The sequence below is a fragment of the Danio rerio genome, chromosome 1, assembly GCF_052040795.2.
Source record: "Danio rerio strain M-AB ecotype USA chromosome 1, GRCz13ab, whole genome shotgun sequence".
NCBI classification, from domain to species: Eukaryota; Metazoa; Chordata; class Actinopteri; order Cypriniformes; family Danionidae; genus Danio; species Danio rerio.
In genome coordinates, this window is record NC_141021.1 from 5347505 (window position 1) to 5359829 (window position 12325).

Here is a 12325-nt window from a genome sequence, read left to right on the forward strand (position 1 = left end):
CAAATATATAACCAGCCCAAACAAATGTAGTTCACCAAAATGTAACATACACATACACAAGCACCAACTCGCTCGCTCTCTCTCTCTCATTCGCATAGCAATATCCGCGATATTGCTAGACAGCCCGCTCCCGTCCCAAATTAAACCCGTTACCGACCACTCCCGCGATTTATTCGGAAATTTATTGCAGACCTCTACCAGTAACATTACTCTGTTTTTTTTTCTCTCTCTCTTTCTCTCTGTGTGTGTGTGTGTGTGTGTTAAAGAGCCACTGAGCTAACAGCTGACAGGCCGGGAATGCACAAACACCTTGTATTTCTGACGGCAGACACGTGAACTAGGAGAACGTTTTTCTCGTATTTCTGACGCGCTTGAACCACATGTGACAGATTATAACGGCTTTAACAGACACATTTATAAGTTGTGTGTCACAAAAACACTCTGTTATCCATTAAAAAAAATATTGAAACCCATTTTCGGAGCGCAAATTACCAGTTGTACACACTGTAAACGGAAGTTTTTAGCATTCTACCGGAACACGCTGGTCGCTATGGCGCCCTCCATGCAGCAGCCATGAAAAAGGTCTATATAAATAAACATATATTTCATTTTAATATCAGTCATTCATTAATTTTCCTTTGGCTTAGTCGCTTAATCGTCAGAGGTCACCACAGTGGAATGGACCGCCAACTATTCCAGCATATGTTTTATATAGCGGATACCCTTCCAGCTGCAACCCAGAACTGGGAAACGCCCATACATTCTCACTACGGTCAATTTTGTTTACCAAATTCAACTATACCGGATGTCTTTGGACTGTGGGGGAAACCGGAGCACCCGAAGAAAACAGAAATGCCAGCTGGATTGAACCAGCAACCTTCTTGCTGTGAGGTGACAGTGCTGACCACTGAGTCACCATGCCGCCTTCCTTTTAAATGCGAGTAAAAATAAAACGAATAATTAATTACGCCGCATACAAAATTACGCCGAAATAAAATGTTTGATTCAAGCAAGCCTCAAGATTATAGATCAGCTTTTAAAGTTCACTCAACTAGAATGTGTTCACAATGCGAGCTTAATCCATTTCATGAAAAGATAATGGCATTAAGCAGTCAAGACACAAGACACACGCTTCCACATGTTTCCTGCCTGTTCTACTTCATAATGCATAAATGCACCAGACCTACCCTACATTTACCCCGGCTACTGAGGGGGAAAAGTCTTGGGCATTGTGTTACAATTACAGCTTCAAGCTTTGTCTACTCTTATGCCTCCATTACAATCGAGCAGAGCAGCGAAAAAGCAATTAGTTTAAGTGAAACTCCTCAGCAGGCACAATTATTTCACATATTAAAAGCAAAAAAAAATAGGGACCGTTTCTCCTGCATCTCCATTCAGAAAGGAAAAGGCTTCTCACATCGGCGTCTCGAGGCTACACATGTGGTCATAATTGATTCGCAGCACCTGACTGCTTCGGTCATGCTATAAACTCCACTTTAGTGACTTCCTCGGGGGGGAAAAAGCACATTAGCGCAAGGTGTGCTGGTTTAATTGATGCCGTTTCTTTCAGCTCTCACATCTGTTTTTGTTTCTGCCGTATTTGTAAGCACACGATATGTACTGTATTCGTCATGTAATCAAAGATGTCTACTATATTATTTGCGATTGATCTCGGTGCTAATTAGCTGTGGATGAAAGGAGCGAGTATCTGCACCAAAGTGTGACAGCCATTATTAGTGTAGGAAATGTTAAATCAAAGCCAATTAGATGGAGAATGAGGGCAGACGTATTACAGATGAAGTTTACCTCGTGCATACAAAAGATGTAGAGATTAACTGAGTCGCACAGGTGAAGTGAGTGGGCATGAGCTGTGCAAAATGATCCCTGTTTCAAAGGTTGCATTTCTAGTTTGTAATAAACAACAATTTTAATGGCTTAATGAGCATTGAGGTTTCATGTGACTTCAAAAAATAAGTTGTAAGTGATGTATTCTGAATACAACATTTTAGATGATGTGTGGCTTTTTACATTAGTTCAGAGGGTTCTAATTGTTCCATAATACTGAATATATATTTATTGACAAGCAGCTACATGGATAGATAGCTCTTTCGATTAGTTGCTTAATATTAACAACAACAACAATTATTATTATTATTATTATTATTATTATTATTATTATTATTATTATTATTATTTTTATTATTATTATTAATATTGCTATTATAATTGGCATTCTCAAAAACAAATTAATATAAATAACTATTTCACTTAACTAACTTAACTTTCACTTAAATAACTTTCTCTACAATTACTTTCCTATTATTGTCATTGTCAAGAAAAATTCATATAAATTATGAAAAAATATAATAATTTATAATAAAACAATGTAATTGATAATAACAATAATAATAATAATAAAACCTCATTATTAATAATAATAAAAATATAAACAATAAAAATAAAACCTAATTATTATATAATATAATCAATTTTATATATAATAAAATCTATATAATTTATTAATGTATAATATTATTGACTCGAGCATCCTGAGAGGTAAGTGGCAAACAGATATGCTGAGTGGTTGAGTATGTGTGTGTGTGTGTGTGTGTGTGTGTGTGTGTGTGTGTGTGTGTGTGTGTGTATGTGCAGTTGGCCTAGATAATGAAAAAAAGAGAAAGAATGAAACTAAAAGTTATAGATTTTTATAATGATAAATAAAACATTACAATTAATATAAATAACTAAATAAAAAAACGAATGATTGCATAATAAAAGAATTTTTTTTTATACTAATAGTAATAATAATAATAATAATAATATTATTATTATTATTATTATTATTATTATTATTATTATTATTATTATTATTATGATTATTATTATTATCATCACCATCATAGGTCAAGAAAAAATAATAAAAATTATGAAATAAAGATTAACAATTTCCCAATAAAATATTATTGATAATAACAATAAATAATAATAATAATAATAATAATAATAATAATAATTATTATTATTATTATTATTATTATTATTATTATCATAAATTTGTCATAATTATTATTTAAATTTAAATAATTGGGTGCACAATAAAATAAATTAGTTTTTGATAATAATAATAATAATAATAATAATTATTATTATTATTATAATAATAATAATAATAATAATAATAATAATAATAATAATTTAAAACAAGTGATTGATTTTAATAATAATAATAATAATAATAATTTTTATTTATTTTTTATTATTTTGATTATTATTTTGTTGTTGTTTTTGTCATGATATTGAATAAATCAACACATAAATAAATAGGACCTTACAAAAAAAACATATGTAACAGATAAAACAGATGAAATTGTCCTACAGATGAAACATATTACTGTATACAAAAACTGTGTGATGAGTAGATGATGACATAATATTTAGTTTTCCCCTGTCTCAATATCCGCGGTGTATAATGTTCTACATAAAGTGGTTTTGTTTAGAGATCAGTGTTATTGATATGCGGCCAAAATCTGTTTAGTCAGTATGAAGGCAGGCGCTGATAACATTTAGTCATGCCGCACTAGTTTGTATTGCATGCAAAACTCAAGGCGAAGCACGCTAGAGTTCAAGAGTTGGAGTTTTGATATGAGATTTTGAGGCTGTTTTGTTGGTGTCAGGACTGCGGAGCGCCGGCGGAGGGGGTGACTCATATTTTTGTGATGGATCCCGCCGCTTCACAGTAGTAGAAGGGCTTGGCTTGCAAATACAAGCGACAGTGTGCTGAGTGAAAGAGACGTGTTTATTGATGTCGAGCATCCTGAGAGGTAAGTGACAAAAAGATCTCAAGGGAGCCAATTGCTGAGTGTGTGTGTGTATGTGTATGTGTGTATGTGTGTGTATATGTGTGTGCGGTTGGCCTAAATAATCGAGATTTTACAGAAAGCACACAACCGCCTTCATGGTATATTGTGGTTATTGCTTCTCTAAGACTGTAATTCACTAATGTCAGGGAAAAAAAATAGAGGGAGAAAGTTTCTGTTCACTAAAGGGGATGAAGTGATGCTGTGAAGGAATTAGGGATACTGTGTTCACCACAAACTCACTTAAATTACTTCAATTTGTTAGACTCAAAGGGCAGAATGGTAGCTAAGTGGTTAGCGCTGTCACCTCACAGCAAGAAGATCACTGGTTCGAGTCCGGCTGGGTCAGTTGGCATTTCTATGTAGAGTTTGCATGTACTCCCCGTGTTGGCATGGTTTTCCTCTGGGTGCTCTGGTTTCCCCAAGAGTCCAAACCCAGGAAAAACCCACACAACCACGGGGAGAACATGCAAACTGGCCCGATAAGTGCTCGAACCAGTGGTGTTCTTGCTGTGAGGCAACGGTGCTAACCACTGGGCTGCCCTATAAGGGAGAAGGGAGAGGAGTAGAGGTGGAAGGGGGGATTCTTCGAGACGAAGATGACTGGAGTGAAAACAATTATGGCTGTTTATAGTGAGTTAGTATTCATATGATTTGCGCAATCTGTGAAGTTGATGCAGAACCAGCTGTGATCAATCATAAGCATGTGATCTTCTCGAAATTAGTTTATAAATTACTTTATAAACTTTATCCGCACTTATTTATGATTGAACACTCACTGTAATAAGATAAGTTGAAAGAAATCACATTTTTAAGATACGTTTAGATATTTATAAAAAAAAAAAATTCTACAGTGCACTGTAAAAGGTAATAAAAAGGCATTAGGAATATTTGTTTACCACAAATCACAACTATACACTGTCTAAAGGGAGAACTTGAACAAGTTACTTCAAATGGTTACACCCAAAATAATTTAGTTTTGTTTTTTCAACTTAATTTATTACAGTGTTTAATAATAAATTAAGTTTAATAAATGTATTTTTTAAATTATTTTGCATATTTTTAGTGCACTGAAAAGAGAAAACTTTTGAACGAATTAATAAACAAAAGAAAGAAAAGAGAAAGAAAGAACAGACAGACGAGCGAGTGAACTAACGAACTAAAGAAATAACGAGTAAACGAAAAAATACAGAACAAACAAAAGAAATAATGAACAAACAAAGGAAAAAATAATTAACAAAAGAATGAAATAGCAAACAAACAAACAAAAGAAAGAAAAAAAGAAAGAACAGACTGATGAGCGAGTGAACTAACGAATGAAAGAAAAGTTACTTTTAACTTTTAGACCCAAAAGAATAGAGTTCTCGACTTAATTTACTACAGTGTTCAATAATAAATACAATTTAAAAAGTAATTCTATAAGTTCCTTTTTCAACTTTATTTATTCATTCGTTCGTTCATTCATTCATTCATTCATTTTAACTTCAGGCAAGATGGCAGCGCGAAAAAAAAAAAAAAAATCATTCATTCATTAATATATTCATACATTCATTCGTTTATATATTTATATAGATTCGTTAATTTCCTTTCTGCCTAGTACATTTATTCATCAGGGGTCCCCACAGCAGAATGACTGCCCAACTTATCCAGCATATGCTGCAACCCAGTACTGGGACTTATTTTTTTTATTTGTTTATTTATTTTAGTGTAGTCTAGTTGTACACTCTGAAGCTAAATCATTCAACAAACGGCTCCATAGAGAGTTAGTGTAATCCAAAGCTGATCGATACTAATATCATCAAAACGTTGATCTAGAGATTTACACAGTGGCAAATATAAAGAAAGAGTGGGTATGAGCTCTGCAAAATCACCCCTTTTAAAGGGTTGCATTCCTAGTTTGATTATTAATATTATTTTAAACAGAATATTTAAAAGGTTGGCACGGTGGCTTAGTGGTTAGCACTGTCGCCTCACAGCAAGAAGGTCACTGGCTTGAGTCTCGGATGGGCCAGTTGGCATTTCTGTGAGGAGTTTGCATGTTCTCCCAGTGTTGGCATGGGTTTCCTCCGGGTGCTCCGGTTTCACCCACAAGTCCAAACACGTGTGATAGGGGAATTGGGTAAGCTGAACTGTCCATAGTGTATAAGTTTGTGTGTGAATGAGTGTGTATGGGTGTTTCCCAGTACTGGGTTGCGGCTGGAAGGGCATTTGCTGCGTAAAACATATGCTGGAATATAATTCTACAATTCACTAAAATCTGACAAAAACAAGACAAGAGAGAGAAAAATTGTTTCTGTTCACTAAAGGGGATGAAGTGCTGCTGTGCATTCATGAATTAGGGATACTTTGTTAACCACAAAGCAAGACATTACAAATACTTTATACCACAAACCTGAACTAGTCTGATTTCACCCTCGAAAACTAAATCATTCAGCACACAGCTCCATTGAGAGTTAGTGTAATCCAGAACTGATCGATACTAATATGATCAAAGCTTTCCATCTGATCACGGTTGTCCATGATCTTTATGCTTCCCCTTGTATTTATCTTGTTTTTCAATCACAGATTTACAGGAGTAATTCATACTTCATGTTGTGCATCAAAAGGAATGGCTGTTTTACAAAAAGCAGTCGAGTTCTTTAAAAATAAAAACCTTTTTATTATTAGTCTAGAGCCATAGAGGTTTAAAACATTCTTTAAAAACCAGTCTGATTCTCTGTATATTCACAAAAGCACAAAGAAGCAATGAAATGTTGTTTTTCTGCCAATTTTTTCTTTGGTCTGATTGCTCAGAAATTCCACTTCATGTGTAAAAAGTGGCAATGTTGATGTGCAAACTATAATGTGAGCTATTATTTCTACATCTGTGTCATGATAAGCTAGATAATATACATAAAATCTATGGTTTTATGTACCTACAAATATTTAAATGTAAGTTAGAAAACAAGATTCCCTAACCCCTTTCATTGTACTAAACAAAGTGTATATTGTCGCTAATTCACTAATTTATTAATTAATTTAATTGATTATTTCATTTATTTTAACCACCAGCCTAAACAAATACAGGTTAATGGAAGGAAGGAAGGAAGGAAGGAAGGAAGGAAGGAAGAAAGAAAGAAAGAAAGAAAGAAAGAAAGAAAGAAAGAAAGAAAGAAAGAAAGAAAGAAACAAAGAAACAAACAAACAAACAAACAAACAAACAAATGAACGAAAGAAATAACAAACTACATAAATAACGAACAAACAAAAGAAATAATAAACAAATGAACGAAGGAAAGAAATAATGAACAAATGAAAGTAATAACGAACAAACAAACAAACAAAAGAAAGAAAAAAGAAAGACTGATGAGCAAGTGAACTAACAAATGAAATAAATAAATAACTAGCAAATGAATAAACGAAAAAAATAATGAACAAACAAAAAATTATGAACAAAGGAACGAAGCAAAGAAATAAACAAATGAAAGAAGTAAACAAACAAAAGAAATAATGAACAAACTAATGAAGGAAAGAAATAACGAACAAATGAAAGAAATAAACAAACAAACAAATGAAAGAAAAAACAAACAAAAACAAACTAGAAAAAGAAATAACAAACAAATGCACAAAAGAAAAGAAAGAAAGAAAGAAAGAAAGAAAGAAAGAAAAGAACAGATGGATGAGCGATTGAAAGAAATAGCGAACGAACAAACTAAATAAATAACAAACAAATGATAGAAATAACCAACAAAATAAATAATGAACAAACGAACAAATGAAAAACATAACAAACAAACGAAAGAAACAACGAACAAACACAAGAAATAGCAAACTAACGAAATAAATAATAAACGAATTAACAAACAAATAAAAGAAAGGACAAACGGACGGACGGACAGAAGAAAGATTGAAGGATGGGGTGGAAAGAAAGAAAGAAGTGGAAGTTTCTTTATAAGATGAACAGAATTTGAAAGATGATATTATTTATTTCTTGTGATTATTGGATAGGAGGTGTGCTTTATGAAAAATATATCCAGAAAAGTTTTATTCAGCAGAATAAAACTTTGTATTAGTCAGCAGGAACCATATGGCCTAAAATAATAGTCTCGGGATGTAAAGTTGTATGATATATAAAAGTGTCAAACTGGATTCCATGCAGTAATTAAAACAGTCAGTATGTTGTGCACGTACTGTTTTTGGAACACACACACACACACACACACACACACACACACACACACACACACCACACACACACACACACACACACACACACACACACACACACACACACACACACACACACACACACACAGACACACACACACACACACACACACACACACACACACACACACACACACACACACACACACACATCTCAATATGGGAATAATGATGTTTCTACTGTACAAACCGTAAATTCTCTACCCCAACTCTACCCCCCTAAGCCCAAACCTCACAAACAATCTAGAATTTTACATTTGCAAAATAACCCATTCTGTGTGATTAATAAGCATGTTTACTCATGGGGACCTCAATTGTCGTCCCCATGCTGACAAGTCCCCATGAATGTGTTTGTATTTGAGTTGAAGTCCCCACCAGGATATGAAAACATACACACACAAACACACACAGCCTGTACATGCACTTGGCTCCAAAAAGGCCCTAATAAATGTTTTCAAAAAGTCACAACTGTGAAAACCAAAAAGCAATTTGCATTTGTTTTCCTTGCATATATGGATATACACACATCCCATCATTTACAGCCGCCCGTATAGCAGTATTTCCGCCAAAAGAAAACAAAACATTTCCATGCAGCATTTTATTTCTGAGCTCAGAAACGCAAAAGCCTGAAATCTAAACGAACCTAAATCTCCAGCACTATTCATTTGGCGCCCTTGCAAGCGCTGCCATTTCCTGGAGGAAATGCAAATGTACAGTACTTGGCCATATCTTCTTGTTTTCTTTGCAAATACGGACCTTTGTCTTTTCTTGTGGTTATAAACCACCCACGGTCTCTGTGCTGCTTGTGTTGGTGAGGTTCTGGAGTGATGATTCACTGCCATTATTAAAAAAAAAAAAAAAAAAAAAAAAAAGGAAATATAGTATATCATGACTATCCTCCGAAAGTAAAGATAACAGTCATTCATAATAAGGCGAGCGTGAAATGTTAATATCCTTTTAGCCGATGTTGTTGTGGCGTTTGCAGCAGCCTCTTTCCATAAACAAGCGAAAGGATTTACAGAGGAAGTAAAATGATTAGCTCTCTTGTGATTTATTTCTCCTTTTTTTTAAATATTTTCCAAATTATGCTTAACAGAGCAAGGAATATTTCACAATATTTCATATAATATTTTTACTTCTAGAAAAATCTTATTTGTTTTATTTTGGCTAGAATGAAAGCAGTTTTCATTTATTTTAAGCCACTTTTATTTATTTAATAAAAGCTATTTTAATGTTTTATTCATTTTTCAATATTATTAGCCCCTTAAGCAATGTTTTTTTTTCTTTTTTCGTTTGTCTGCTGAAAAAACCCACAGTTTTTTTGATTACCCTAACTTCCCTAATTAACCTAGTAAAGCCTTTAAATTGCACTTTTAGCTGAATACTAGTATCTTAAAAAATGTCTAGACTATCTGACAAAAGTCTTGTCGTTGATCCCAGTAGTAAAAGCAACAAATAATACTTTGATTTCCAGTTGATCATTTGCAAAAGTGGCATCCCAATCATCACAAATACTGCAGAAGACCTATTGATACCCAAATGGACCCAAGACTCACATAAATCAGTTAAGTTTGGTGAAGGAAAATCATGGTTTGGGGTTACATTCGGTATGGGGCGTGCAAGAGATCTGCAGAGTGGATGGCAACATCAACAGCCTGAGGTATCACGACATTTGCAGCCTACTACATTGCAAACCACAACAGAGGGCAAATTCTTTAGCAGGATAGCACTCCTTCTCATACTAAAGCCTCTACATCCAAGTTCCTGAAAGCAAAGAAGGTCAAGGTGCTCCAGGATTGGACAGCCCAGTCAACAGACATGAACATTATTGAGCATGTCTGGGGTAAGATGCAGGAAAAGGCATTGAAAATGAATTCAAAGAGTCTTGATGAACTCTGGGAGTCCTGCATAAACGCTTTTCTTTGCCATTTCAGTAAAGCTCATGATGGAGTCAGACACAATATTAACTCTTTTTCCACTGCACCATGACTTTATATTCTATACTGGATATTATTTCTGTTTAGTGACAGGACTTTTGTCTAAACAAAGTCAGACCTTACTGTCCTAATTAAATAATTAAAAATTAAGGCATGATCATATTTTATTTGGGTAAAATAAGCGTAATCTAGAGGCCTTTGCCTTTTATAAAAGCCACTTCTGATACCGAACAATCAACTAGAAGTCAAGTTACTATTTGTTGTTCTTAAAACTTGGATAGCCGACAAGACTTTTGTCAGGTAGTGTAGTACTCTATTATGTACTATTATCATGGCAAAGATAAAATTAATCAGTTAACAGAATTGAGTTATTAAATCTATTATGTTTAGAAACGTGTTGAAAAAATCTTTCTGTTAAACAGAAATTGGAGTAAACATACACATATACAGGGGGGCTCATAATTCAGGAGGGTTAATACTTCAACTGTATTTCTGAGCCAATAATAGTCATTTTATCTGCATTCTAGGAGGCCGTATCATGCATTATATCTGATGTAACAGCAGTAACTGCCATCATCCTGGCGTGCGAGGCTTAAGAAATACACTTTAATTGGGAATGCTCAGGGAATGCAAATCCCGCTGGAGGCAATTCCTCTCACGACGTCTGCTTCTCCCTTAAGCAAGTCACTTAATTCATGTCCGCTCCAGGATTGCTCCTGGCCCCTGTGCACTGACCGCCCTCCTTCTGCATTAAAAAAACGCGAGAAGAAAATACCCAATGTGGAACTAATGTTGACATCCGCTAAACCTGGAATAACTAAAATTGTGGAAGACTTCAGTTTCCGACTCAAACTCTTCCACATCATCAGCCAATTCATTTAAAGTTTGGCTCGCTCGCTTTACAGCTGGAGGGGAAATGCAGGTTCTGTTATCAGAGGCTCGTAATATGCAAATGAGAAATTCCTTGAATATCAGTGTCATTCTCTTCTTTCTCCTCTGTGAAGTCTTTCCAATCACACTGACAGGCGAACGGCGCGCAACTCGCATTGTAGTCGCTTAACAATGCGGAGATCAAATCCCTCAAGGCGTGCTCTTTAACCGACTCCAAAAAAAGCAGAAATGCCACGCATCGGTGACTATAAGCCAATGACGTTACGTTCACAACATGCAAAACATGTTAGGGTAACAACTTGAAGACGATGATGGGAAAAACAAACCGCATGGTTTTATGTGCCTACATATATTTAAATGTAAGTTAGAAAACATATAAGATTCCCCAATCCCTTTCATTGTACTAAACAAAGCATATATTGTCATTAACTCACTAATTTATCAATTAATTCAATTGATTACTTCATTTTACCCATCAACGAGGAAAGACAGAAAGAAAGAAAGAAAGAAAGAAAGAAAGAAAGAAAGAAAGAAAGAAAGAAAGAAAGAAAGAAAGAAAGAAAGAAAGAAAGAAAGAAAGAAAGAAAGAAAGAAAGAAAGTGGGGTGGGTGGTTGGGCAATCAGGCGGGCGAGTAAGCGAACGAACGAACAAACAAACAAACAAAAAAAGAAAAAAGAAAGAACACACAGATGAGCAATTGAACAAACGAAAGAAATAACGAACAAATAAAATAAATAATGAACAAAAGAATGAAGGAAAGAAATAATGAACAAATGAAAGAAATAATGAACAAACAAACAAAATAAATAACAAACAAACAAAAGAAATAAACAAATGAACGAAAGAAATAACAAACAAATGAACGAAAGAAATAAGAAAGAAAGAAATAACGAACAAAAGAAACAATGAAAAAACAAACAAAAGGAAAAAGGAAAAAACAGACAGATGAAAGATTGAACAAACAAAAGAAGTAACGAACAAACAAAAGAAAGAAACAAACGAATGGACAAAAGAAAGAAAAACGAAAGAAATAACTGACAGCTGAGTGATTGAACGAATTAAAAAAATAAACAAATGAACGAACGAAAGAAGAAACAAACAAAATAAACTAAGGAAAAAAATAACGAACAAATGAAAGAAATGAGTATTATTCATTAATTCATCCATTTTCTCTTTGGCTTAGTGCCTTTATTAATCTAGGGTCGCCACAAGGGAATGAACCGCCAACTTATCCAGCACATCTTTTATGCAGCGGATGCCCTTCCAGCCGGAACCCATCACTGCGAAAGAAATAACAAACAAACAAAATAAATAACGAACAAATGAAAAAAGGACAAAAGGACGAACAAACGAATGAAAAACTCACAAACCAAAGAAAGAAAAAAAAAGGTCAGGAAGAAAGAAAGGTTGGGTGAACGAACAAACAGAAAAAA

The 12325-nt window shown here is 34.2% G+C and overlaps 1 long non-coding RNA gene across 2 annotated transcripts in view; it reads right to left on the minus strand.

Annotated features, from left to right (window-relative positions):
• Window positions 1–12325, minus strand: part of LOC141384400 (uncharacterized) — a 68481-nt gene that overhangs the window by 38506 nt on the left and 17650 nt on the right. Inside the window, exon 3 of one of the 2 annotated variants that reach the window (XR_015476110.1) lies at window positions 12047–12172. The exons of the other annotated variant lie outside the window; for it this stretch is intronic. This is a non-coding gene — a long non-coding RNA (uncharacterized LOC141384400). Of the gene's footprint in view, window positions 1–12046; window positions 12173–12325 lie in introns of those variants that run through there. 2 annotated transcript variants of the gene reach the window in all.